Below are 26,369 nucleotides of genomic sequence, written 5' to 3'. Positions count from 1 at the left end.
AATCTTTCTTCGTACCTAATTTTGTTTTTGGCATAATTTTTGTACCCAAACTTTCGTACTCTTTTTATTTCCTACCCAAAATTTTCATACCCACATACACAATTGTGGTGATGTAGATAAACTTAAATAGATGCTTTTATATCAATCTATGGGATACCAAAGGGGTCGAAACTTTAACTTCTGCTCGAGCAGAAAAAAATGCTGCTCGAGCAGCATTTAAATGCTGCTCGAGCAGCATTTAAATGCTGCTCGAGCAGCAAATTTACTGCTCGACCAGCATTTTTTCTGCTCGTGCAGAAAAACCCTGCTCGACCAGCATTTATTTTTAGATTATGGCATTAGCCAATCAGAACTCTTGTTATATTTGCCTTTTGGTGCGAAACTGGTTTGTTTGGAAAAAATGGCTGCTGCCATGATGGTGCCTTTTTCACATCTTCTGCAAGTTTATGTGACGACCTGTTTAAAGTTTAACATTGACACGCGGTAAGTGCTTTATATTTTGGCTGCAAACTAGTCGATCAAAAAATTGTTGCCATTCGCTTAATAAGAAAATCGATCATAAATGTCTAACGGCTGTTAAAACTTTTGCGAAAATCACGACGATGACTGATAAGAATTGCTCAATGGGTGCGCAAGTGTAGGTTCTCTGTTTCTATCGATTTATTTTCTTAATGATTCTTAATAATTGCTTCCGTCACAGGTGCCGATTGCCTGTGATTGTGCCTTTCTGGTTAAGGTTCATGGGGGGGATAAAATTCATTAAAACTTCGCTTTGGTTTTTCTTCATTGAATGTGGTACAATATGGTCAAACTATATATCATTTTAAAGCTAAAGACGGATAGAATAACATAAACACATTTTTGACATTCAATATTTGTGTGCTTTATTCGTATTTTGGTTTAAAACCAATACTTTTTTTACACTAATTTACAAAATCTCAATCTAAAGTTAGGAATGATATGCACTACCTTAAGTTGAATAAATACAAAGCTATATACATATACAAGGTCAAGTTAGCAACATTTCACAGAAAATTATTGTCATAAAACAACAAATGAGTTTTTATTCAACTGCCTTTTTTGGATAAATATCCTAAACATAGTTCTAAAAATAACTACAGAGGCGTATTTAGGTGGGGGGCTAGGGGGCTAAAGCCCCCCCAGCTGGCTGGCTAGACACGATTTTTAATAAAAATGAGCCCCTTACAGTTTCAATCCACTTGTGTATTTCCTGTCATATGTCCCTAATTAAGCCATAAACAGCTGTCGATTTGTGTGATTAGCCCCCAGGCATGTGTACAGACGATCTAACCTTCGTCAGCTTAAGTGCACGCTTCATTGACTGTAAGTAATAAACTGTGCTATTTGATTGGCTGAAGAAGACACATTCATCCATACATTTAGCTATAGATAAATGTTTACAAATGGCAGCAATTAAAGAGTTTAGACGAACGCAATGGACATTCATAATTATTTTTTCGGTAATTTCTTTGATGAATTTAATTGGTATTAGCTCTTTAGAGTGATAATCCTTTTGAGTAACAAGTTATTGCCAGTGAAATTCAACTGTACACTTAATGAATGGCAATTATTTTTTATTTTTTTTTATTTTTTTTTTAAATCAGGCTTACTGCTTTGATGTTCATCCATAGTTTTTAAAATTAAAAAAGACTCAAAAATGAAGAATTACTTTGCTATATGAAACTAAATCATTTTCTTAAAGCGTGACAACATCGAGGCAGCAACAACCGAATTAAACTACACAAGAAACCTAACGACTCCCTTTGTTGACACTTTTGTGAACGAAATGGACACCAAATTCAGTGATTTGCAGACTAAGGCAGTCATGGGATTGAAGTTTATAACTGAACAAATGTGCTCCTCTCCTATCAGTGCTAGTGACCTTGAATGGTTCAATGATGATCTCCCTTCCCCTCAGTCCCTCCCTGCTGAGTTGCACTTTATATGGAAGGCTAGGTGGAAAGGTGTACCCAACCCACCTACTACCCTTCAGGGCTCTGTTGCACATTGTGATTCCCAGCTGTACCCCATCATTTACACTGTTTTGTCCATATCATGTGTGTTCCCTGTCACATCATGCGAGTGTGAAAGGAGTATCAGTGCCCAAGGACTTGTTAAGACAAAACTAAGATCATCAATGGGTCAGGACAGGTTGTCCGCTGTGTGCCTGCTTTCCATTCATAGGGACATGGACATAAACATTTTAATGTTGTACCTAAGTTGACCTAGTAGGATATCCAACAAGGTTAAATAAGAGGTCCACCCATCTAACTCTGTTAAAAAAGTTATGGATACAGATAATGTCTCCCACCACTTTAGTGGTTTGAGAGACATTTGATTTACCCCTGTGTGTCTGTCTGTCCGTGTGTCTGTCACACTTGATGTGTGAACTCAAGCTCTTATTTGTTTTACATGCACTTTTATCATGAAAATGCTGATTAGATAGCAGGAAATCGCATCATTTCAAGGTGCCATTAAAAAAAAAATCGACGACGGAAGGGGACACCCCTCCCGCACCCTCCCCTGTTGAGCCCCCCCTCTTAAAACTTTCTGGATACGCCTCTGAACTAAAACGTAACTACTTTTTAACAATCCAGGTATGGTGGATAATAAGAGTCACAATTCTATTTCAAAGGCTTAACAATTTTGTTATTTACCTCTCAACCAAATTGCAAATTTTAAACCATCTCAAATTGAAATAGATTGCAGACGACATATAAAATTGTAAAGGAATATAAAGAAATTGGCAAAACGATTGATTTTATATTTCGATTCCTTCTACCCATTTGAAAGCGTGGCCATCGCTGTGATCCGTAGAAAAACGTGCAAAACAAATTGGTCGAAACCACGTGCAGTGGTGAGAAAACCGGGTATGTGTATACACATACCTGAGATAACACATGCTTATTTTGACAGTTTGGTGGCAACTTGTAAAACAACTATTAACATTAATCAGCAAGAGATCGCACTAAATAACAGAAATGACCGCGTAGAGATATCATCACTTACCCTATTTGAAATAGTTTCCAGCTGAAAATTGTCCCCCACACGTCTTTTTAGTTAATTTGTATTGTTTTTCTGGAGCCGAAGTGCATCTCACAGAATATCCAACCAACTTCCGTTGTTTTCACTTTCGTTATTAAAAACTCCGTTTAAAAGAATTATTACTACTTTTAGATTGTTAAAGCGATGTATTATTATATATTATCAATAGAATAGTATACCGTGATGAATTGAACGGAGTAATCTAGATCTTTCTGTCAGTCTGTAAGCGTACTATTTTATGCGCAATAATAAAGTATATGTGATTCGACAACGATTGTAAACATTGGTGAAATACTTCTTACATAGTTATTCTTTTGAGTGTTTATGAGGTCTGATCGTGCAGTTTGCAAACATCAACGGAAAGATTACAATCCAATGCATTTGTCATCGTCAACCGTATGGAATGTCAATTAGGCGATGAGTGAGTTTTTAGCATGTTTCTTTCTATTTTATTAATTTAAAAATGGCTGCCCCCATGGTGATGAAATGACATGTGTTCGAGTTTTGATATTTCTAGATATGCAAACTTTTTTTACTATTTAAGCGTAACTTGCCCTCGTCAATGTCGATATCATTCACTAGTTATATAATTTTCCGCCGAAATACGTGGAATAAACATGATTCAGATTTTTGAAAACAATGTATATTTTAGTGTTAAAATCTCTTTGTATTTTGATTGATTTTGTGGATGTTATGAAACGTTGATGTACAAAATTGGTAGCAGTTTGAAGGAAAAACATCCATTAAAGCATATATGTATACATTATCAATGTGGCACTCTTCCTTTAGTCAAATTTGAGTTCAATGCTAGGGGTCCCACATTTTTCAAAATGAAGCCTCTACATGAACCTTAACATTGTTTACGTTTCTCGTTCTCCCCATACATGTCCTAACTTTTACAATTATCCAAAATATCATGTCTGTTAACCAGTTCTCAGTGCCCCAGATAAGCTGCGTATCTGCGTCTTTCACCCTATTAAAATGTTTAAAAATGCAAAGAAATACAATATCATGAGTATTGAAAACGCAACCAATTTGACTTTTACGCAAATTCGTCAAATTAACGATACAAAACTTCGATTAAAAATGATTTGCTCATTTTAGGTATTTTCTCTTTGGAATTATTATCGTAACGCGGTGACGCTTACATTCAGCAAGCTCAGCAAACGGTCATAGTTATTCAAACGCTATGCGTTTTCAATCTGACCTAATTCGTCGCCCATTGTGCATGTATTTGTAAAGCGTCTGTACTTTCAGTTTCTATTACAATGCGAAATAAAAATAGCTAAGAGAGGTCGAAAGACGTCCGAGAATGTTGCGCAAAAATATCAGCCGATCGCAAACTTTTTTGAATCAAGAAAGCAAGAGCCAATAAGTGCCGAATCATTCGTGTTATCGATTTTGTTAGAAACTGTGTATACAGCAGTTGAGTTGACATCCAAAAAACATGATGGAAAGTCTGTGACTTAACAAACCTGTCAAAAGTATAAAAAGGCATGTCATTGGTTAGAAATTGTCGACATTTTTTAAAGTTTATATCATGGACAGTTTAAAGGATTTAAGATATTAGGAAACATCAGTTTATTAAAATTTATGATGATAGTTTACAGTTCTATTGAATCAATACAAGTGTGCAGCGTCAACGGAAGTAAATCAGCAATTATTTTAAGGTATGCATTTTTATTACTCATTTCACTCTATATGAAGAATGAAATCACCCTATTTTTCAAAATCAATGGTTGAAAACCCTATTTCCCAAATAATTATCTGGGGCACTGAGTTCTCGAGGACTTTTCTCAATTTCAATGTAAATTATTTTTCACCGAGGCCAATTAGCTTGTTCAAAGCTAACAACAGGTAAAATGTGAGTTGTGTCTGAATTACAAGTTGTTTATTTTTTCATAATTGAAATGTTTACAATTTACTATTTATTGAATAACTTGGCAGTGGATAATTAAGTTCTGGGATGTTATTTTCAGCTCTGAACTGCGAAAAAATTGCATAATAATAACATTGGTGGCACTATAATGAGTTACCTTTCATCTGTCCTTCCATTTAAATGTCCCTAAAGCAGACTTCCCAAACTTTGCAGAAAGAGTTTAGGCATTGTTTTACACACTCATTTTAATCATGGCATGCTATTGTACAACATGTCTTGACGGAAATAATTTCGATAAAAAATATTTGCAGGAAATAATTTTTCCATTGCGAATCGTTTGTATCTTTTTATCTTTATTCTGAAATGCCCCTCTTAAGAATAATGTCATGTATAGCTGGTTTAGAATTAAGGATGATGATATGTCCTAACAGCATTTTGTCATGTCATTTACTGTACTTCTTAACCTACATGTATTTGAATATTCAGTCCCCATATAACTACGCCCATATGTTGTGGACATTTTCATACAAGAATACAAACAGGAATATGTATTGGAGTTTGCTGTATAAATTGACAGTCAATCGGAGGGTAACAGGTTTATTTTTAACCAGATGTGAGGAACTAAACGCAATTTGCAGGGAAAAAAATATATCCCTTAATACCACTTAAGTATATTTGCATCAAAGGAGCTCTGGTGTCGTGAGGTTGAAGAAACTAGTGTTGAATCTAAAACATTAAGCATCATGAACTCAAAAGTGAGAAGCCAAGTCAGACACCGCTAAATGTAAAAAAATCTGTCAGATGTTTGGTCTGACAGGCTAGGAAATTCTGTCAGACTGAAGGATAATTTTTGGATTCTACTTATTAGCATACCTGATAATAGCATATTTATGTTATTAGCATATAGAATGTCAAAGCACAGATTAATTCTTATATTTTAATGTATTTTTCTTCTATTAATAGCATAATTTTTAACCCCAATATTCAGAATTCACTTAAAGTCTTTATAGCATATAGAACATTCTCAGAATGCCAAGAAAATATGCTTTAAATCTGCTAAAAAATGCTCAAATGCAAATGCAAATACCTTAGAATACAATTCCATTTGATAAATAGTTATCTTAAACATCAATCATATACAATGTTGCATTTACATTTCACTTTGACGATCAATTATTAACAGATTTGACTTATTGTATGCCCCCAGTTGCTATATTTATGCTAAAATGTGTGTTCCTGTTAATAGCATATTCCTGTTATTAGCATAATTTTTGCTGACATGGTATGCTCAGAACAGGAATCCACTGTAGCAACATATTAATCAGGTATTATGGTTTGAATCCGTGAACTATTATTTTTAATGGTGAAAGAAATTCTCCATTGCGCGTTTTCAAAAATTCCTAATCAAGCTTGGTAAAAGAACACACAGAATAGCAAATTTATTACAGCGCCAAGTTCCGGGTAAAAATGATTGATATTTTTTATATTCCGTAAAGACAAATGCCGCATCATATCCTATGGGTGATTTAAAAAATAATGAAGCCTAAATAAAACATGCATTTATTTTCATACCATTAAGCATGTTTGAGTTCTTTTTCTATCTTACAGAAGTGTTTCCATGTGATTAACTTAAATGTGAAAATTCTTCTCAATAACTTGCTTCATTAACAAAATATATTGAACAATATCCTTAAAATTGCCCCAAGTGTACTGGTTTTGCGTGACATTTTTTGTAAAAGGCAATTTTCAATTTTATACTTCAATAAAACTTTCAGAAATATAAGGTATTGCCAGATTTGTTTGTTTTGGATTAAGCTTCAACACCTTGTTTCGGAGGCATTTTTTCTGTATTATATATGACTAAGTTACACAAAGTTAAAGCAGGTTTTCATCCGGGGATTCGAGAAAATATCATAACACATTCTATTTAAAAGGTAGATTCTAATTAGTTTGTATTATACATCAGCGGCTCGACTAGAGCCAATCAAAAGACTTGCTGGAGTCTTCAAGCCTCATTCGGTTAATTTAACTCAGCGTTCATTGCTACACTTTTGACTCATACACAAGATGGTTTGTGCTTATCGTGATTCGCGTATGCGGTAATGGATACACTTCAGCAATGCGTCCGAGTGGACGCACATATTTCAAAACGATGCGTCTATTTCGATATTAATTTGTGCGTCATAGACGCGAGACGCACATGTAGATTATACCCTGGAATAACTAAATCAACAAAAGGTTACCAGACAACAACTTTTGAATGACCCACGTACATTTGTTCAAAACACATTAAATTAAAAATTAATATTTATTATAATGTGATACATTGTAATGGTTTAATTATACTCTTAGCATTGAAGTGCAATTTTATGCCTGGGACTTCCAAAATTTAATGCTTACAAATGGCTAACATGAGAAGGCTGAACTCCAAGGTCAAAGTCGCACTTACAGGTCAATAGTCAAATATGGCTATTAACAGGTTGTGTTTGACATAAGCGTAGTTTTGCGACAAAAGTGGAATGTGGGGGCAACTGTGCCTTATGAACACGTCTTTTTTTTTTAGGTCTATCATATTTTTCTTTTACTAAGTTCATGCCTTCTATCAGGTAAATTTGTGTCCGTGAACTCATATGAGCTCTTAAGGGCCATCATGGCCCGCTTGTTATGTTAAATAGCTACTTTATTTCAAAAATCTGTAAAATTGATAATTTTTAAATGTGTGAAAACAACACAGACTTCAATTGGTATTAGTCTAATTAAGTCTACAACAAACATTTGACATTTTGCAATACATGTATAGCAAAACCATAATTTATATTTAATGAAATTTTATATAATACAGTTTAGAAAATGTCAATATGTGTGTCACACAAATAATAGAACATACATTATGCCACAGTGGATGATTGGTGTTTGAGACGCAGTTCGTAGTTAGGAAGACGCGCAAAAGCAACTCACAAAGTGTTGATTATTTTAGTGTTTATTTTCATAAAGTACTCAATTAACAGCAATAATAACAATTATCTTTAGATAACACAGTTCTGACACACAGTATTAATTGTTTAGTTAAATTAATGTTTGTTTAGAAGCAATGTTTTCTTGTTACGTTTAATGCAATTTATATATGTATCACAGAATAACACAAAGTCAAGTAAACAAGGACTTGACACATTTTTATCCCCCGCCAAAGGCGGAGGGATATAGTTTTGGTGTTGTCCGTCAGTCTGTCAGTCTGTCATCTGTTAGTCTGTCCATCACAAACTTTTCAGGTCTATATCTCAGAAACTATAATTATAAGAATTTGCATCATGAAACTTAATGAATTTATAGATATCAATGAGGAGAAGTGCCGTGTAGAAGAACCATAACCCTACACTTTCTTAAATAAGGGTTATTGCTCTTTGTTGTTTTTGTATGATGTAACTTTTCAGGGCTATATCTCAGACACGATACAAGATTTCAACATGAAACTTCATGGGCGTATAGATATTAATAAGGAGAAGCTCCATGCACAAGAACCATAACCCTTTACTTTCTTAAATGAGAGTTATTGCCATTTGTTGTTTTTGTATGATGTAACTTTTCAGGGCTATATCTCAGATATGATACAAGTTTTCAACATGAAACTTCATGGGCGTATAGATATTAATAAGGAGAAGCTCCATGCACAAGAACCATACCCCTACACTTTTTTAAATAAGAGATATTGCCCTTTGTTTTTTTGTATGATGTAACTACAAAAAAGTAAGAAAAGGCACAACCCTACAAATAAGCTTTAATTAAGTTATTCACCCATCAATAAACAAAATTTATTTGGTGGGGGATATCAATTAAACGAATTTTCTTGTTGTTTATATTATAAAAGTGAGGACTTCATATAAAATTTATTTATCAAAATGAAGACTTGCCCTAAATTAGTTGTTTGCAAATAAGAATTTTCCCCAAAAATCTTTATATAATTTAAAGTGAGGACTTAAGACACACAATTCATTTGATGAAAATAAAGACTTGTCCTACAATTTTTTTTTTTGGAAAATAATAATTTTCTCAAATAAATGTGAGAACTTGATACACAATTCATTTGATCAAAATAATACTTTTCCTTCAATTACAATGTAGTTTTTTTTTGTTAAATAAGATTTTTCTCAAAAACATTCTAATCAATCAAAATGAGGACTTTACACAGAACTTATTTTATTATAAAAGTGAGGACTTGACACACAGATTGATTTATCATAAAAGTGAGGACTTAATGCACACTTCATTTTATCAAAATGATGATTTCCCCTTTAATTAGTTTTTTCAAAATAAGATCTTTTTTAAAAAAAGTATTTGCAATCAAAATGAGGACTTTACACAAAACTTATTTTATTATAAAAGTAAGGACTTGACACACATATTGATTTATCATAAAAGTGAGGACTTAATGCACACTTCTTTTTATCAAAATGATGACTTGCCCTTCAATTAGGTTTTTTGAAAATAAGAACTTTCTCAAAAAAATTATTTGCAATCAAAATGAGGACTTTACACAAAACTTATTTTATTATAAAAGTGAGGACTTGACATACAATTGATTTATCATAAAAGTGAGGACTTGATACACACTTCATTTTATCAAAATGATGACTCCAGTTTTTTAAAATAAGAACTTTCTCAAAAAAATTCTTATCAATCAAAATGAGGACTTTACACAAAACTTATTTTATTATAAAAGTGAGGACTTGACATACAATTGATTTATCATAAAAGTGAGGACTTGATACACAATTCATTTTATCAAAATGATGACTTGCCCTTCAATTAGGGTTTTTGAAAATAAGAATTAACCTCCAAAAACTCTTTATTTCATCAAAATGAGTTCTTAACATACAATTCTTGGCAAGCATGTCTTATGAATCATTTCCTGAATACAATAATTAGATGGACACTGGACAGTTATGTAAATTGATGTTGTGATTAAGCTTTCGATTTTGTGATGCAGGAGATGATGCCAATGATTCACCATTAGAAGATATGACGGTAACAGTGGTCCAGAACTTGGCTCAACCAGAGTTCCACCAACATTGCAACATGCACACAACCAGCAAAACATACCAAGGTACTTGGGAGAGAATATATTTGGTGCTCATATTCAACCATTCTTGTAAAACTTCAACGCAGACAAGTTTATGGAAGTTGTGACAAAGGATTGCTCTCTTTCTTGTGAAACAGCTGGTAAGGCTGGTGATGCCCCAGATGCACTAGAAGACATTAATTTTTAGCTTGTCTATTGTATATGAAATATATATAGTGGAGCTATCCTACTCAACCCGGGATCGGCTTCCCGTAAGCGTAAGCGTGCAAATGTTAAAGTTTGCGTACTACCCCAAATATTTCCTATGTCCCTTGACAAATTTCTTAAATATTTTGCATACTTCTTTACCAACATGACCCCAACTTACAAACAAGAGCAGACAACTGTATCAATCATTTTATAAGAATAATGGCCTTTTTTCCACTTAGAATATGCATATTATTAATAACTCTATGTAAAAGTTTGCGAACCACCCCAAATATTTCCTATGTCCCTTGACATATTGCTTTAATATTGTGCATACTTCTTTACCAACATGACTCAAATTTGACCCTGCCTTGGGGGGTCAAAAAATTGAAAATTTGCTTATTATATAAGGCCTATTTTGTGAAAACTTTAAAAATCTTTACATCCATAACCATTGGGCCTAGGGCTACCAAATTTGGTATGTAGTGACATCTAATAGTCCTCTACCAAGTTTGTTCAAATTATGCCCCTGGGGTCAAATTTGACCCTGCCCTGGGGGTGTCAAAAATCGAAAATTTGCTTATATAAGGCCTATTTTGTGCAAACTTTAAAAATCTTCTTGTCCTAACCGTATGGCATAGGGCTACCAAATTTGGTATGTAATGACATCTTATGGTCCTCTACCAAGTTTGTTCAAATTAAGCCCCTGGGATCAAATTTGACCGTTCCCCAGGGGTCACAAAATTGGACATATGCTTATATTGGGCCCATTTTGTGCAAACTATAAAAATCTTCTTGTCCATAACCATTTGACCTATTTCTACTAAATTCGGTAGGTAGTGACATATAATAGTTCTCTACCTAGTTTGTTCAAATTATGCCCCTGGGAACAAATTTGACCTTGCTCCAGGGGTCACAAAAATGAACATATGCTTAAATAAGGCCTATTGTGTGCAAACTTTAAAAATCTTCTTGTTCTTAATTATAGAGCCTAGGGCTACTAAATTTGGTATGTAGTGATATCTAATAGTCCTCTACCAAATTTGTTCAAATTATTTCCCTGGGCTCAAATTTGACCCGGCCCCGGGGGTCACAAAACTGAACATATGACGTTTACCAGTGGAGATTACTGCGGCCGTTTGGCTGTGACCAACAACAACATCAACATCTTGTAAACATGAGATAAAACCCTGTAATTTAGTGCCATTTTAGGTCTGATGGTGACTGCTTACAAAGGCATTGAAGTAAGAACATATGTGTTATGAATGTTTTTCTTACAAACTGAAAAAAGTCGGGTTTTATTTAAATATGTTGAAAGTGACCATATATCTGGATGAAAATATTTTGGATGACATGTTAATTTCATGTCTTTTTTTGTAGTGTTAAAACCAGTTTAATAATATATTATTGATTTTAAAAACACAACTTCCATGAACATAATTATTTCAAGAAAAGTCAATATATGATACTGCAAGGTAAACTCAAACTTTGTATCCAAGAGAAGGTGTTGAAATTAATGAAGTGCAATGTTCTTAACTATCGTATATGCTGCTTTTTAATAACTAATGATTCATTGTTCCATTTGTGAATCGTGACTCATGAATTGTGGATATGTTTGTCAATTGCTCAACAATCCATATATATTTCTGACCATTTTATAATTTTCTTAATATAAGTTATGAATTGATCTTAGAAGTCAAATGTATTACTTAATTAAAAACATTTATAAATATAAAGAAATAATCTTTAGATTATCATAATATTCTCAGGCCTGTTGGTCTAAGGGATGTGTGGGTTGATGAGCAATTTCTCCTTTTATCACAATTATTTCTACCCTACCTGATCATTTCCTTCATATTCCATTTTAATTTAATTGACATCTGCAACCTCTTTCAAATTGGGAAAGTCCAAAATGTGTCGTTTGGTAAAGGTTTAAGGCATTTTCATTCCTATGGGTCTTGAGAATCTGTTTCAAATCAAATGCGTAGATTTGATCGTCGGCGTCTTAAAAATATGTGAAATAGAAAGAAAGACAATATCTTTTGGAGAGATAAATGTACCTACGTTATAAGCAAAGGACCTGTGCAACAATTCCCGGGCTTTTAAGTCTGTTTAGTTAACACGCTAGTAACTTTTTCCATTTATAAAAATGCTCACCCTTCCAACTTTAAACCCCCAGTGGGACGAGGGATAGAAAGAGAAAGTCACATGCTTGAGTACATTTCAACCCATGCGCATTGCACGTTTTTTTTCGCAAAGAAAAAACAGTGGAGCGATACAGGGCTATCATGGCCCTCTTGTTTTGAATATACAGTTATTATATATGACTTATTACTTATTAAAGATCTTTGCTAAAAGAATATACAAACAAGACTTAATATCTCGGCCATCATAACTGATTTATATAGTTATCATTATAGTATTCAGATATTACATACTGATATCCATACACAAATTCTGGCATTCATTTATTTTCCTTGTCTTGACACTTTCTTCCAACAAATAACCACTTACTGTTAGATCAGCAATATTCAGACAGGTAAACTCTATCTAAAACCATGGTAAAGTCTAACCCCATTATTGCAGTTTATGGTTTATGTATAAATATGTGAAGTACATGTATGATTATAAAATTAAGAAATTTAGAAGCACAAGATAATGTATCACTTGTGACCAACCAATAGCTTTACAATAATTTTGCAAAACAGAAATGTACATGGAGTATAAAATTTAACTTAGATTTATTGGAATGTGAAATACATTTTTAAAAGCTGAATAACAGATCTATTAACATATTTCTCTCTGACAATACTAATGGCACAAACTTGACATTGCTTATTTGATGACTTGAATTGATAACACTCTTAAATAATTATAATGGACATGCTATGCCTTAAAAATGTTCTTAGGTCCAATTATGACATTTAAAAATTATTCAGTACCCATGCTTCAATAGCTCGTATAATCAGATTACCCTACCCATTGAATACCTGAACATTGTAATATATTTATAAGATATAATCGCTCCGCAAATTTCTTTGTGTGAGTGTAGTGTCAGGCAATTTGAAAAAGATCTACAATAAATTGAATTTCTTTCATATCATACCTTCCAAATCACTCGAAGCCTTTGACTAGTAATGGCTGCAATATGAGAACCATAGCTGAAACTTTCAATTTAAAATCCACTGGTGATCAGCAATTTAACGAACTTGTTCGAACATTTGGCCATTATTGAGGAGGGCATATTTTAGTCACACCTTACCTCTAATTCTGAGTTCTTGTGTGTGTATGTGTGTGAGTATTCTGTATGAAATTAGTATCATCTCTGTAATTTGTGCATTCCTAGAAGGATTTCAATGTCATTTCATATTTATGCCCCCCTTCGAAGAAGAGGAGGTATATTGCTTTGCACATGTCGGTCGGTCTGTCGGTCTGTCGGTCCGTCCACCAGGTGGTTTCCGGATGATAACTCAAGAATGCTTAGGCCTAGGATCATGAAACTTCATAGGTAGATTGATCATGACTCGCAGATGACCCCTATTGATTTTGAGGTCACTCGGTCAAAGGTCAAGGTCACGGTGACCCGAAATAGTAAAATGGTTTCCGGATGATAACTCAAGAAGGCTTATGCCTAGGATCATGAAACTTGATAGGTACATTGATCATGACTGGCAGATGACCCCTATTGATTTTGAGGTCACTAGGTCAAAGGTCAAGGTCACAGTGACTCGAAATAGTAAAGTGGTTTCCCAATGATCACTCAAGAAAGCTTATGGCTAGGATCATGAAACTTCATAGGTACATTGATCATGACTCGCAGATGACCCCTATTGATTTTCAGGTCACTAGGTCAAAGGTCAAGGTCAAAGTGACAAAAAACATTTTTACAAAATGGCTGTCACTACAACTGAGAGCCCATATTTTATATTTGCCTGACTACAGTACAGACACAGTGTACTTAAACAAAAAGCCCGTCAGCAGTGTTCTTTTTTCTCGATGGGTGACACTTCCCGGGGGATGGACACGCTACTTACCGCGTTGTTTGGCCGTCATTCACCTTGTTTCACGATGAAAAGGAGTCGGCAACATGGGAATTGGAAATATGCATTCCGCAAACTAGGATACATTGTAAATAACCGAAATAATAAATATTCGGCCGATGGGGAAATGGCAAAAAATGACTTCGCAAACTGACAATCTGAAATTCAAAATTCAGCAATCCGGTACAAAGATAGCGACGATCACAGCTTCATTGCTTTATTGTCCGTTTCACCAATTTTAGATTTTTAACTGTGTAGAGGTTAAACCACTTTCGACAGCTAATTGGTGTTTATCTGTTGTGTAATGCCAATAAAGTTGTGAAAAACTAAAGAGTCAGTGTTTATTACATGTATTCCCTATCAGAGCTGTATGTGTAAGAAAAATAAATGAAATTATGAAGATGATTTATATACATGCTAACGCAGTGTAACTGTTAACAGATATTCATTTTCATTTTTACCCGTTACGGTTATCAGAAAGTTCCCAGGAAGCACTTTTTTTTCATAATTTGTATGACACAATAAAACATTATTTGTACATGATCGTATTGCATTTAATCTAAATAAAATTTGCTCGTCCAATGAAAGTTGTGTCCCATAATGCATTGTACTCTAATACACTTCTGATGAATGGTGTAGGCCTCAGATTTTGGCTTTTTGAGAAAAAAAACTGTTGAAAACATGCCCCCGGGGTAAATTTTGGCCATGCCCCATAACCCAGGTGAGTGATAAAGGGCATTTTTTCAATCTTGTCTAAAAAAATTCATAAATATAACAATGTTTCATTATAAATTTCTGCTTGAAAAGAGAGAATATGTATTGCTTAAATAAGGTTTATAGTAAATTAAAAACAGCGTTATTACATGTATACCCCTTTAAGCTACTGTAATCCTTTAGTTCAGAAACATTTCAAACAGCTTTATGGGGAACAAAATAATGTTCTATGGTCCAACCAGTTTGTATAATGTTTTAAAACTATTCAATATTCCCCACAGGATTTTGAATAGCTCAACAAATGAGATATTTTACACCTAAAGAAGATTCCTTTGTGTGAAATAGACATGCTCAAATATCCACAAACATTTTTTATGCTCCCCCAAAATTTATTTTGGGGGGAGCATATTGTCGCCGCTTCTTCTGTTCGTCTGTGTGTCCGTCCGTGCACAATTTTTGTCCGGGCTATTTCTCAGCAACTCATGACCGGAATTCAATGAAACTTTATGGGAAGTTTCACTACCAAGAGGAGATGTGCATATTATCAGCGGGTTCTGGTCGGATGATTTTTCACAGAGTTATGGCCCTTTGAAATTTTCCATTAACTGTACATATAGTGCAATTCTTGTCCGGGCTATTTCTCAGCAACTAATGACCGTAATTCAATGAAACTTTATGGGAAGCTTCACTACCAAGAAGAGATGTGCGTATTATTAGCGGGGTCTGGTCGGATGTATATTCACAGAGTTATCGCCCTTTGAAATTTTCTATAAAGCAATTATTGTCCCCCCAACTACTGTGCCCTCAAGACGTTTCCTTTTATCTGAATATATAGTGCAATATTGTGACAAAAAAACCCTTTGGGGAGCATTGATCACCGGTCTCCGACGGTTTCTTGTTTTATTATGTTTCCTTTAAGCTGAATAATGTTCAATATGATATTTAAGCAAATTAGCCAATGGTTTATTTAACCCATTCCAATAAGAATTGGAAACTTATCAACATTTTATTTGTATAACTTTATGTGCAATTTGCATGTCAGATTTTTGTGAATTAGTAGCTTTGATATTGCAATTGTTTAATTACTGTAATTTAAATCATACTTACAAAACCTTTAAAATCAATGCTATTAAGTTTCTATATATGAAGAAGACGACGCAGAAGAAGAGGAAAAGGATGCATTCTACGACGCCTTCAAAGTGTTTCAAAGGACATCCCCCAACACGACATGCTGATGTTGCTCGGCGACTTCAATGCTAAGGTTTGCTGCGACAACAAAGACAAAAAGAGGACCATGGGAAGACATGGAGTGGATGTGATCACCAACAACGGGGAGAGATTAGTCAATTCTGCCAACAGAACGACTTGGTCATAGGAGGGACCCTGTTCGCGCACAAGGAGATCCACAAACTTACATGGACATCACCAGACAGCAGGACCCAGAACCAGATCGACCACATCATCATCACCTACACAAGGTCGATATATCGTATTAAATATATCATGCGTCGCCGCGACTGTCAAGAAAAATATTGTGCGTCGCCGCGACTTTTAAGAAAAATATTGTGGGTCGCCGCGACTGTCAAGAAGGACATCCCCCAACACGACATGCTGATGTTGCTCGGCGACTTCAATGCTAAGGTTTGCTGCGACAACAAAGACAAAAAGAGGACCATGGGAAGACATGGAGTGGATGTGATCACCAACAACAGGGAGAGACTAGTCAATTCTGCCAACAGAACGACTTGGTCATAGGAGGGACCCTGTTCGCGCACAAGGAGATCCACAAACTTACATGGACATCACCAGACAGCAGGACCCAGAACCAGATCGACCACATCATCATCACCTACACAAGGTCGATATATCGAATTAAATATATCATGCGTCGCCGCGACTGTCAAGAAAAATATTGTGCGTCGCCGCGACTTTTAAGAAAAATATCGTGGGTCGCCGCGACTGTCAAGAAAAATATCAAGTATCGCTTCGTGTTTCTAGTTTCGCCCTTGATGAAAGAAGTGCAAGATTATATATGGCACTATCAGGATTCCGTATGTTTTAGCAACCAATGCGAAAGACGCAAAAATCTTGTCGGACACGAGGTCCGATAACTTTTAAAATTTGTCGGACCTCGCCAGATTTTATCGGACCTCGTTTTTCGTCCGTGCCGAGACAAGTATGTTTCGCCGTTTTATTAAAAGTTGTTAAATTTTAAATGCCGCTCACTTTCCAGCCATATCATGATATCAGTAAGAAAGTGATTAGCGTTTATTTTGTATTAATATTAGTTTCATATCTCGACTTGACTCGCTACGAATTTTATTCGCGGGAGCTGTAATTTTGTGATCCAGCTAAGAAATTCCGTAGCAAGTAAAGTCGATATATAGAGCGAATATTAGTACGAATTAAACGCTAATCAAACTTTAATCAAAAATGAAGCGATTACAAATTTACAAAAAATAAAGGTACTACAAGAACGTTTAACAATATGAAAACGGAATCACCTGATCAAAAAGTTATCCACGTTTTCGCGATCGTTGACACAGCCACTTCTACTTCTTCATCAAATCTTGACACGGGACAGGCAACGGTCGTGTGGTTCCCCGCTTTCTATTTACGATCATCACAATGCTCGAAACCAGTAAAATTTAATTCAACCATGATGTCATTTATGCGTCGCCTACGTCACGAAACAATGTGCAATATTTAACTGGTTCTAAGAATCGCGCTTGGAGTTTGTTACGTCACCAGCAAAGACAGCCAGTTCGACTGGTTGGAAAATTGATTTTAAAGTTAAATAATCTATCGAAGTAAAATAAACATGAATTAGACCTTTTTTTAATATTCCTAGTTTCGTGTTCATTTTTAATCAAAGTTTTACATATTGTTTTTTTTGTTTTTCTTGTCGGACACGAGGTCCGACAATTTGGGAAATATTATCGGACCTCGTCGAATTTTATCGGATTTGTCCGAGGTCCGATGTCTTTCGCATTGGTTGGTTTTAGTATTTGCTCCTTGTTGTCCTGGGTATTGAACCCTCAGGGCAGGCAAGTCTAGTGGTTATGTTTTAGTATTTGCTTCTTTTTGTCCTGGGTTTTGAACCCCCAGTGCAATTTTTGTTTGTATGCCCCCAGTAGGGTGGAATATGGCAGTTTTACTGTTCGTCCAATTGTCTGTGAAGTGAACTATTTCTAAATTTGTTAAGTGCTTGATTTAAAATATGTAATTACCACTAAATGTAGATGTAAAATGACACAATTTTCAATCGAAGTTATGTAAATGTTCCTGAATTATTTGCACATGCACTAAACCATGGCAGATTTGCAAAGCCTCTGACAAAGCAATAGATGGTTTACGTGGGTAATGTCTTTGACATATCTTTCTTTTCTTTTTTATTTGAGACATCTTCAGAAACAACGATAATTATTTGTAAAAATGGTTGAGTGTATGAGTGCACATTTGTGTGTCTGTTACTGTATGTATGTGTGTGTTCGGGTTTGTACAGACAGTAACTACATCATTCAGCACATCATTCAGCATGCAATTTTAAAATTAATAATTACAAAAGACCATCATTAGGAGGCGGTGTTTAACATGTTACACCTGTCTACCTTACTTAAAGGTCAAGGGCACACTTACAGGTCGAAGGTAAAATTTGTCCAAACTGTTACTTTGTCATTAATGGAGCAATAACTGACAACAAATGTTCACCAGTTTGTGTTAAGACCCATGTTCCCGGCTCAAAGTCAGACTAAAAGGTCAATGGTCAATCCAAACTGATACTTCAATAGTAATTATGCACTTCTTAAATAACTTGCCAAATGTGTTTAACAGTTACATGTAGAAACCTCTTTCATGTTCCCTTAAAGGTTAAGGTAACACTTAGATGTCAGTTGTCATATTTGAGCATTATACAGCTTGGCGAAACTTAAAAATGGTCACGCATAAGGCATGTCTCCCTAATAATAATTACAGCGTATTATTTTCAGGTTTGCAAAAATGATATATTTTGATGTCAGATAGATCATGTGTTATTGCTAATTTAAACAAATTCATTTCAACATGCAATTTCAGCTAAGTAACCAGTTTATGTGATTTGCATAATAATAGCGTGTTCATGTCAACTTGTCAGTGTTATAGTTTATTGTACGTGTATTTCATATTCCTTTTTATTCACTTGTTTGAGAAATGGCTGAAATAAGGAAACATCAGACTTAATCCAAAGCATAAAGTTGTCCACCAAAAATGGACTGAATACAATTTTACATTTATGCTAACTTAATGGCAGTAATAAAAAGCTTGATGGGACAGTCAAGGTCACAAAGATTGCTTGGGACAGCTCTGGTTTGTTTACACCCCTTTTCAGTGTTTACATCCTGTATGCCAAGTTATAATTACTTTACCTTATTAGTGCACATAGCTTTTTAAAGGGGTTTATGGAAAGGGGTTTTATCCTCTGTATAACACTTGCTTTTTTCTTAATATTTTGTTATGTATTTCATTTTCATTTTATGTGATTCAATTGAAAGATGGAATTAACAAATTCCAAAGCAGGGTATTTATCATACAAAGAAACATGATATTCCCGTGGTAACTAAATTTACATTTATAATGATATAAAAATTTAACATTTCGTAACCATATCAGCTATAATCTCTTTTCAGTCGAATAAAACTTTACTGCCATGTCATGTGGTGAATTAAAAAATAACATTTTTTTGGTGTTAATATGATACCATTAACAACTCTGTCATATAATTTTGATATCACATACCACATCAATTATGTTAATTCGTTTAGGATAGGTGGATTTATTTCAGTTGGATAGCATATATTCAGGTGTTCAGTAGCCTGGTAGGCGCCTTGTATATCATTAAAAGCGGGATAGCATCTTAAAATGTCACATTCAAATGAAATATCACTTTTCACATAGTTTATAGTCACAATGAAACATGTTTGTCTATATTTGTGTATTTGGTATTGCAGGGTATGTTTGTATCACCTGTAGTGATAGCTCTATTCTGTTTACCCTCTGTATACAAAAAACGATCTTGATGAGAAAAGACAGAAACAAACATGTACCGGTATTATTTCTGTAATGCCTTTCTATAATGGACAAAGAAATCTTGATATAATACTCTTAATTTTCTTTTTTGTTTGTATTCAGTGTACTAATTGCAAATGCTAAACCAGGAAATATGAATAAAAGTATGTTTTCATATAACCTTGAAACCTGTGTTGAAAAAGAGAATGTTTTTTTTTAATTTAGGACAATTTTTTGGTCTGTGTAGCCCTTATTTCACTAAAATGGACATGTTTTATTTTCAATAATCAGATTTTTCTTGTGATCAGATGGCATCGAAGAGTCGAAAAATTGTTAATAGGTCAAACTAAGGATATCTGAGCTGAGATTCAATTTGTTAACTTATAATATGATTTGAAAAAATCTCAACAAGATGCTATGCAAACTATGTGTAATTTACTGATATTTTAGTCATAAAGCACAGTGTATTAGAATTTATCATACCACCACATTGATATCTGCCTGATAAAACGTTGCATGATATATTTTTAGCTCACTTAAGACTAGAAGCACATGAGGACGCTCCAACCCAACCCTCAAACCATAATCTGGGACAAGACTATACGCACATGAGGACGCTCCATACCAACCCTCAAACCATAATCTGGGACAAGACTAGACGCACATGAGGACGCTCCAACCCAACCCTCAAACCATAATCTGGGACAAGACTATACTCACATGAGGACGCTCCAACCCGACCCTCAAACCATAATCTGGGACAAGACTAGACGCACATGAGGACGCTCCAACCCGACCCTCAAACCATAATCTGGGACAAGACTATACTCACATGAGGACGCTCCAACCCAACCCTCAAACCATAATCTGGGACAAGACTATACGCACATGAGGACGCTCCAACCCAACCCTCAAACCATAATCTGGGACAAGACTATACGCACATGAGGACGCTCCAACCCAACACTCAAACCATAATCTGGGACAAGACTATACGCACATGAGGACGCTCCAACCCAACCCTCAAACCATAATCTGGGACAAGACTATACGCACATGAGGACGCTCCAACCCAACCCTCAAACCATAATCTGGGACAAGACTATACGCACATGCTCTGGGACAAGACTATATGCACATGCTCAAAGCCCAGTTTTCCCAAAACGCGACTCAAATTTTAATGCTTCTCTTACTACATAGAAACCATACAGTGTGAACTTCATTTCAATTTGTAACCCTGATATAGTGATCAGTTATCTCAGCAGTCTCAAACATCTCACTTTTCATTATTCCCCTCAAAATCAGCATTCATATTGGCCGTAAAGAATGTCATAGTGGTATAAAATTGCATAAGCTAAAATTCACCAATCCATACAACTCCATCATCAGACATTCAGTTGCAACCATCCGTTATATATATGAAATTTATGCAACTTTTAATTTATTCAACGTTTTCAAATAAATGAAATTCTTAACATATCATATCTTATTATCCATTCATTTGTAGCCGACCGTCAAATATATATCATACATCAAAACATGATACAAAATATATCAAATTTAAAACGCATTTCTACCGAACAAATGTTAAAACATATTCTAGGTCAATCACATTAAATTAAATATATACCCTACAAACACATAACTTTTGTTTATTATAATTTCTCAAATATCAAACATATTTTTTATAGGTCAATGACACAAAATTTCACCCATTTATGCCTAGCGTCCTGAAAAAAAGGACTTTGCAAACAGCTTAGACCCAGATGAGACGCCGCATGATGCGGCATCTCATCTGGGTCTGCGCTGTTTGCTTTAAGGAATTTCTGTAAGAAATATTCTAAATATAGAAATAAATATACTAGACATCCCTAATTTTGGAAATAAATTGATCCAATCTAGAAGGATGGGAGAGTCCACTTGGCATAAATGGGTTAATGACTATTTGATTGAGAACATTACATCAACAAATAGCCTTCATCAGCTAACCAAACTGATGCGCTACCCTGTCTAATTGGGGATTAGCATGTGAGAGCATCATATGTCAGCGCTAATTAGATAATTAATCTATTTCCAACCGTAACTAATTTATGTATGAAAGGTCTTGTATTAGCAAGGTGTCCCATCAAGCAAATGACACACTTAAGATCAACCCTTTGCATGCTGGGAAATTTGTCGTCTGCTAAAATGTTGTCTGCTTAATTTCTTAAATAAGCATTTTCTTCGATTTTTTTCAAAAAATACTATCAAAATAGCAAACAGTTTGGATCCTGGTGAGACGCCACGATCTGTGGCGTCTCATCTGGATCCAAACTGTTTGCAAAGGCCTTCAAAATTTGGTTCCAGCACTGAAAGAGTCAAACAAACCATCAACCACTTTTTCAAAGGTGTATCATGACCCAGCAGAGGTTTGTATAACCCAGCTATGCAGGTTTATGACAATAATACAATGACCCTGTCACAATTTCCATTGAAGTATTGCATTATTGACTCTATCATTACTTTGTATAATGATTGGGTTATGATAGTATAGGTATTGATGTTTGTGTTAATTTGTATGGTATGCCAGTAGTGTAAATGTTGTAGTTTACATTAATCCTTTGCCAGTTTGTTTTCTGTTTTCTTTGGTTGGATTCTTATTGAATGACACTTAATTGTGTGTATTCTTTTACTTGATATCTCATTATTTGGCAAGATTGTATTTCTTATTCTGTGACTGGATTCTTTATTCTTTGACTTGATTTCTCATACAATTTAGCAATTTTGACTGTATTCTGTATTTCATATTCTGTGACTCCTAGCTGGTTTTATTAATCTTTGACTTGATTTCTTATTAAGTGGATTCATTGATTGGATTCCCTATTCTTTCAATGGAATCTAAAATCCGTCCTTTTTGTCTGAATTCCCATATTATTTGACTGGATTATGTATTATTATATGTTTTTTTACTGTCTTACTGAATTTCTTGTTTATGCTATATACTTTATTAATGTACATAGCCGGATTCCTCATTTGTTTTCTTAAATCTGTAAGCTTAGTAGTCTTTGGCTTCATTTCTTATCCTTTGGGTTAATTCTTAGATCATTTTGCTAATTTTATTCTTTGGATTAATTACAATTTGTTTGTCTGGATTCTGTGTTGGCTTCATTTATCTATCACCTTCCATTCTTTGACTTGATAGGTTTCTATGTCTATACTGCACTCTTGGGATGTATTGATATGGCTTGGTTATGTCATCAGCAAACTTAAGATTTGTTTTAACTGGGGTAACATAAACATTTAGTGCCTGTTGATGTTAAAGAAGGATGTCTAATGCTTTATCCTGGCAACTATCAACCAACCACATGCTGTTGTTTCAATCGCTTACTTTCATTTTATGAAAGTCCAATGTTTACTTCATGCATTTACTTCATGTGTGTTGTAAAGTACATTTTTAAAGTACATTTCTTTTAGGATGGAGATAAATTATTTTACCCTTTCCCACTCAGAAGCAAAGTGAAAATGGCTGTGTGCAAACAGCATAAACCAGAACAGCTTGCGAGTAACTCGAGTCACTTGCGGACTGTTCAGGTTTTATGCTGTTTGCTGCTCATCAGTATCTAAGGGATGGAAATGAAGCCTTTAAAACATGAATTCAAAGGTAAAAAATGGCCATAAATGAGCTTGTCCGGGCCATAACTATGTTGTTCATTGTGAGATTTTAAAATCATTGGCACATTTGTTCACCATTATTGGACGGTGTGTCGCGCGAAAGAATTACGTCGATATCTGCAACGTCAAGTTCACACTGTGAGTTCAAAGGTCAAAAATGGCCATAAATGATCTTGTCCGGGCCATAACTATGTCATTTATTGTGAGATTTTAAAAAAACCTGGTACATTTGTTCACAGTCATTGGACGATGTGTCATGCGAAAGAATTATGTCGATAACTCCAAGGTCTAGGTCACACTTGGAGTTCACAAGTAAAAAAATGGCCATAAATTTGGACGGCATGTCATGCGAAAGAATTCAAGATTTCAAAAGTCGAAATGGCCATAAATGATAATGGCATTATAATTCTAAAAAATCGCCATAAATTTAATTCTCTTGTTTTGTAAAGACAGCATGCAAAATAGTCTGTGTCAATGCGGCACGTGGGGGTATACATCACGTCTGTGACAAAGCTCTAGTTTGCTTAGTAAAGATCTTCATTAACTTTTATTCAACAAAATAATGGGAGAATGTAGAATATAATCATCGTACCTTTCTGTTGGTGCATTGGTTTTTAGAGCCTTGCATTTTCCTTTAATTTATAAAGGTCATGATATTTCAAACTGTGTTATAGAGTCCCACTTTTGTCAAATAACCCTGAAAATTAGGTTAAACAAGAAGATTACTCATATTTTAATTTATTAATGTGTCATATAATGAAATACAGCATTCTCTTTGCTCCATTATATTATTTTGTATAAAAAGTAGTTTTTTTGTGTCTTAATGTGATTGTATATTTATGATGCATAAAACATGAATACTTTTCACTGTCAAACTATCGTTCTTGCAATTTTATTTTCAGAAATAGTATTTTTTGTGAACACTTAATCTAGTGAATATAATGCTTTTCTTATTGCAAACAAATGTTGTTGTTTTTAACCAGGTTTTTAACCAGGTTTTCCGAAGGAAAAAACTGGTTATTAGATTGGCGAATGCGGGCGGGCTGGCTGGCTGGCGGGCTGGCTGGCTGGCGGGCTGGCTGGCTGGCTGGCGGGCTGGCGGGCTGGCGGAATAAGCTTGTCCGGGCCATAACTATGTCGTTCATTGTCAGATTTTAAAATCATTTGGCACATTTGTTCACCATCATTGGACGGTGTGTCACGCGAAATAATTACGTCGATATCTCCAAGGTCAAGGTCACACTTTGAGTTCAAAGGTCAAAAATGGCCATAAATGAGCTTGTCCGAGCCATAACTATGTCGTTCATCGTCAGATTTTAAAATCATTTGGCACATTTGTTCACCATCATTGGACGGTGTGTCGCGCGAAATAATTACGTCAATATCTCCAAGGTCAAGGTCACACTTTGAGTTCAAAGGTCAAAAATGGCCATAAATGAGCTTGTCCTGGCCATAACTATGTCATTCATTGTGAGATTTTAAAATCATTTGGCACATTTGTTCACCATCATGGGACGGTGTGTCCCACGAAAGATTCACGTCAATATCTCCAATGTCAAGGTCGCCACGACTAAAAATAGATTTAAAAAAAAAAAAAAACTTACAAAGGGGGTTAATTTTTTTTGGTCATATCAAAAGTTCAGTTTGAGTTTTCTCCCTTTATCAGATTTTTTTTTCACAATGAAAACCTGGTTTTGTGACAATTTTGTCCCTTGTTTACGTTATGTATGAATGACTTTTACTTTATTTCCAGACTGCCGAATGTTTGGTCAGGAAAAAGCATCCCACAATGTTGCGACAGGCCCATGTTTCAGTTTATCGAGACTAGTCGTGAAACACAGACTTCTGATTCATGAAGTGCGGCAAACATATCTGTGCGACTCGTTCACTCCACTGTAAAGACCCGCACGGCATTAAAATGGATATCATCCGACGTTTGCAAACGATGGCTGCATGAGGTCTGCGTCTCACAACCTACATCCCAAGATAGCTTTGTGTGTGATGTTTGTATTGCACAATATAGTTGATGTATTTAAACCAGGCTTTAAAAATAAATCAAGGTCAACTACAATTTAAAATTAAAACTAGAAATGGCGCGGCAGAGGCCGACGAGTATCCCCACGCCGCATGTTTGACCCAGGGGCGCCCTAGGTTTGGTAATGGGGCCATGCATAGTCGAGGCTTTGTTGATTCTGGTGGCGGTGAAAATGTTAAAATCGAAGTCCTTAATACAAGAGTAAAATTCACTTGGATTTAGGTCCTCATCCTGCTCTCCTAAAAAATCTAATACTGAATCAACTTCACTGACGTCCATTATGTACATATCATCCTCATTGGAATGAGATGGCTGAACTTGCTCTGTTATAGCCAATCTTCATGCTTCTGCTTTGGAAAAGTTATGTTTTGAGGTTAAATGGTTGACTAAATAGTAGCGTCTCAGAAATTTTATATCGCAATCTTGTACACAACAATGAAAATGTTAAATTTCATGTCTGTCATTGATGTGCCTGTTCAAGAGTCCTTTTTGCTTTAAATTGTTTGTCACATTTTTCACACTTGAACATTTTGAAAGATTTTCATAATGAGTCTAAAAGTGTGATTGAACAAATTGAAAGTTTCAGCCCTTTTATAGATTCTTGAGGCGCTATTCCATGAGTTTCTCATGCTTTTTATGCTTGACTGCATTCTATCTCTTCTCTAAAATACAGGTGTC

At 35.0% G+C, this 26,369-nt stretch overlaps 1 long non-coding RNA gene across 1 annotated transcript; it reads left to right on the top strand.

The window, feature by feature from the left end:
* Positions 1 to 343: 343 nt before the first annotated feature.
* Positions 344 to 26,369, top strand: LOC127882311 (uncharacterized). Its single transcript, XR_008050481.1, has 3 exons — positions 344 to 483; positions 9,930 to 10,046; positions 25,410 to 26,369. It is a non-coding gene; the product is annotated as an uncharacterized LOC127882311 (long non-coding RNA).

Source organism: Dreissena polymorpha, chromosome 5 (assembly GCF_020536995.1).
Source record: "Dreissena polymorpha isolate Duluth1 chromosome 5, UMN_Dpol_1.0, whole genome shotgun sequence".
NCBI lineage: Eukaryota > Metazoa > Mollusca > Bivalvia > Myida > Dreissenidae > Dreissena > Dreissena polymorpha.
This window is presented reverse-complemented; position numbering and strand designations above follow the sequence as displayed.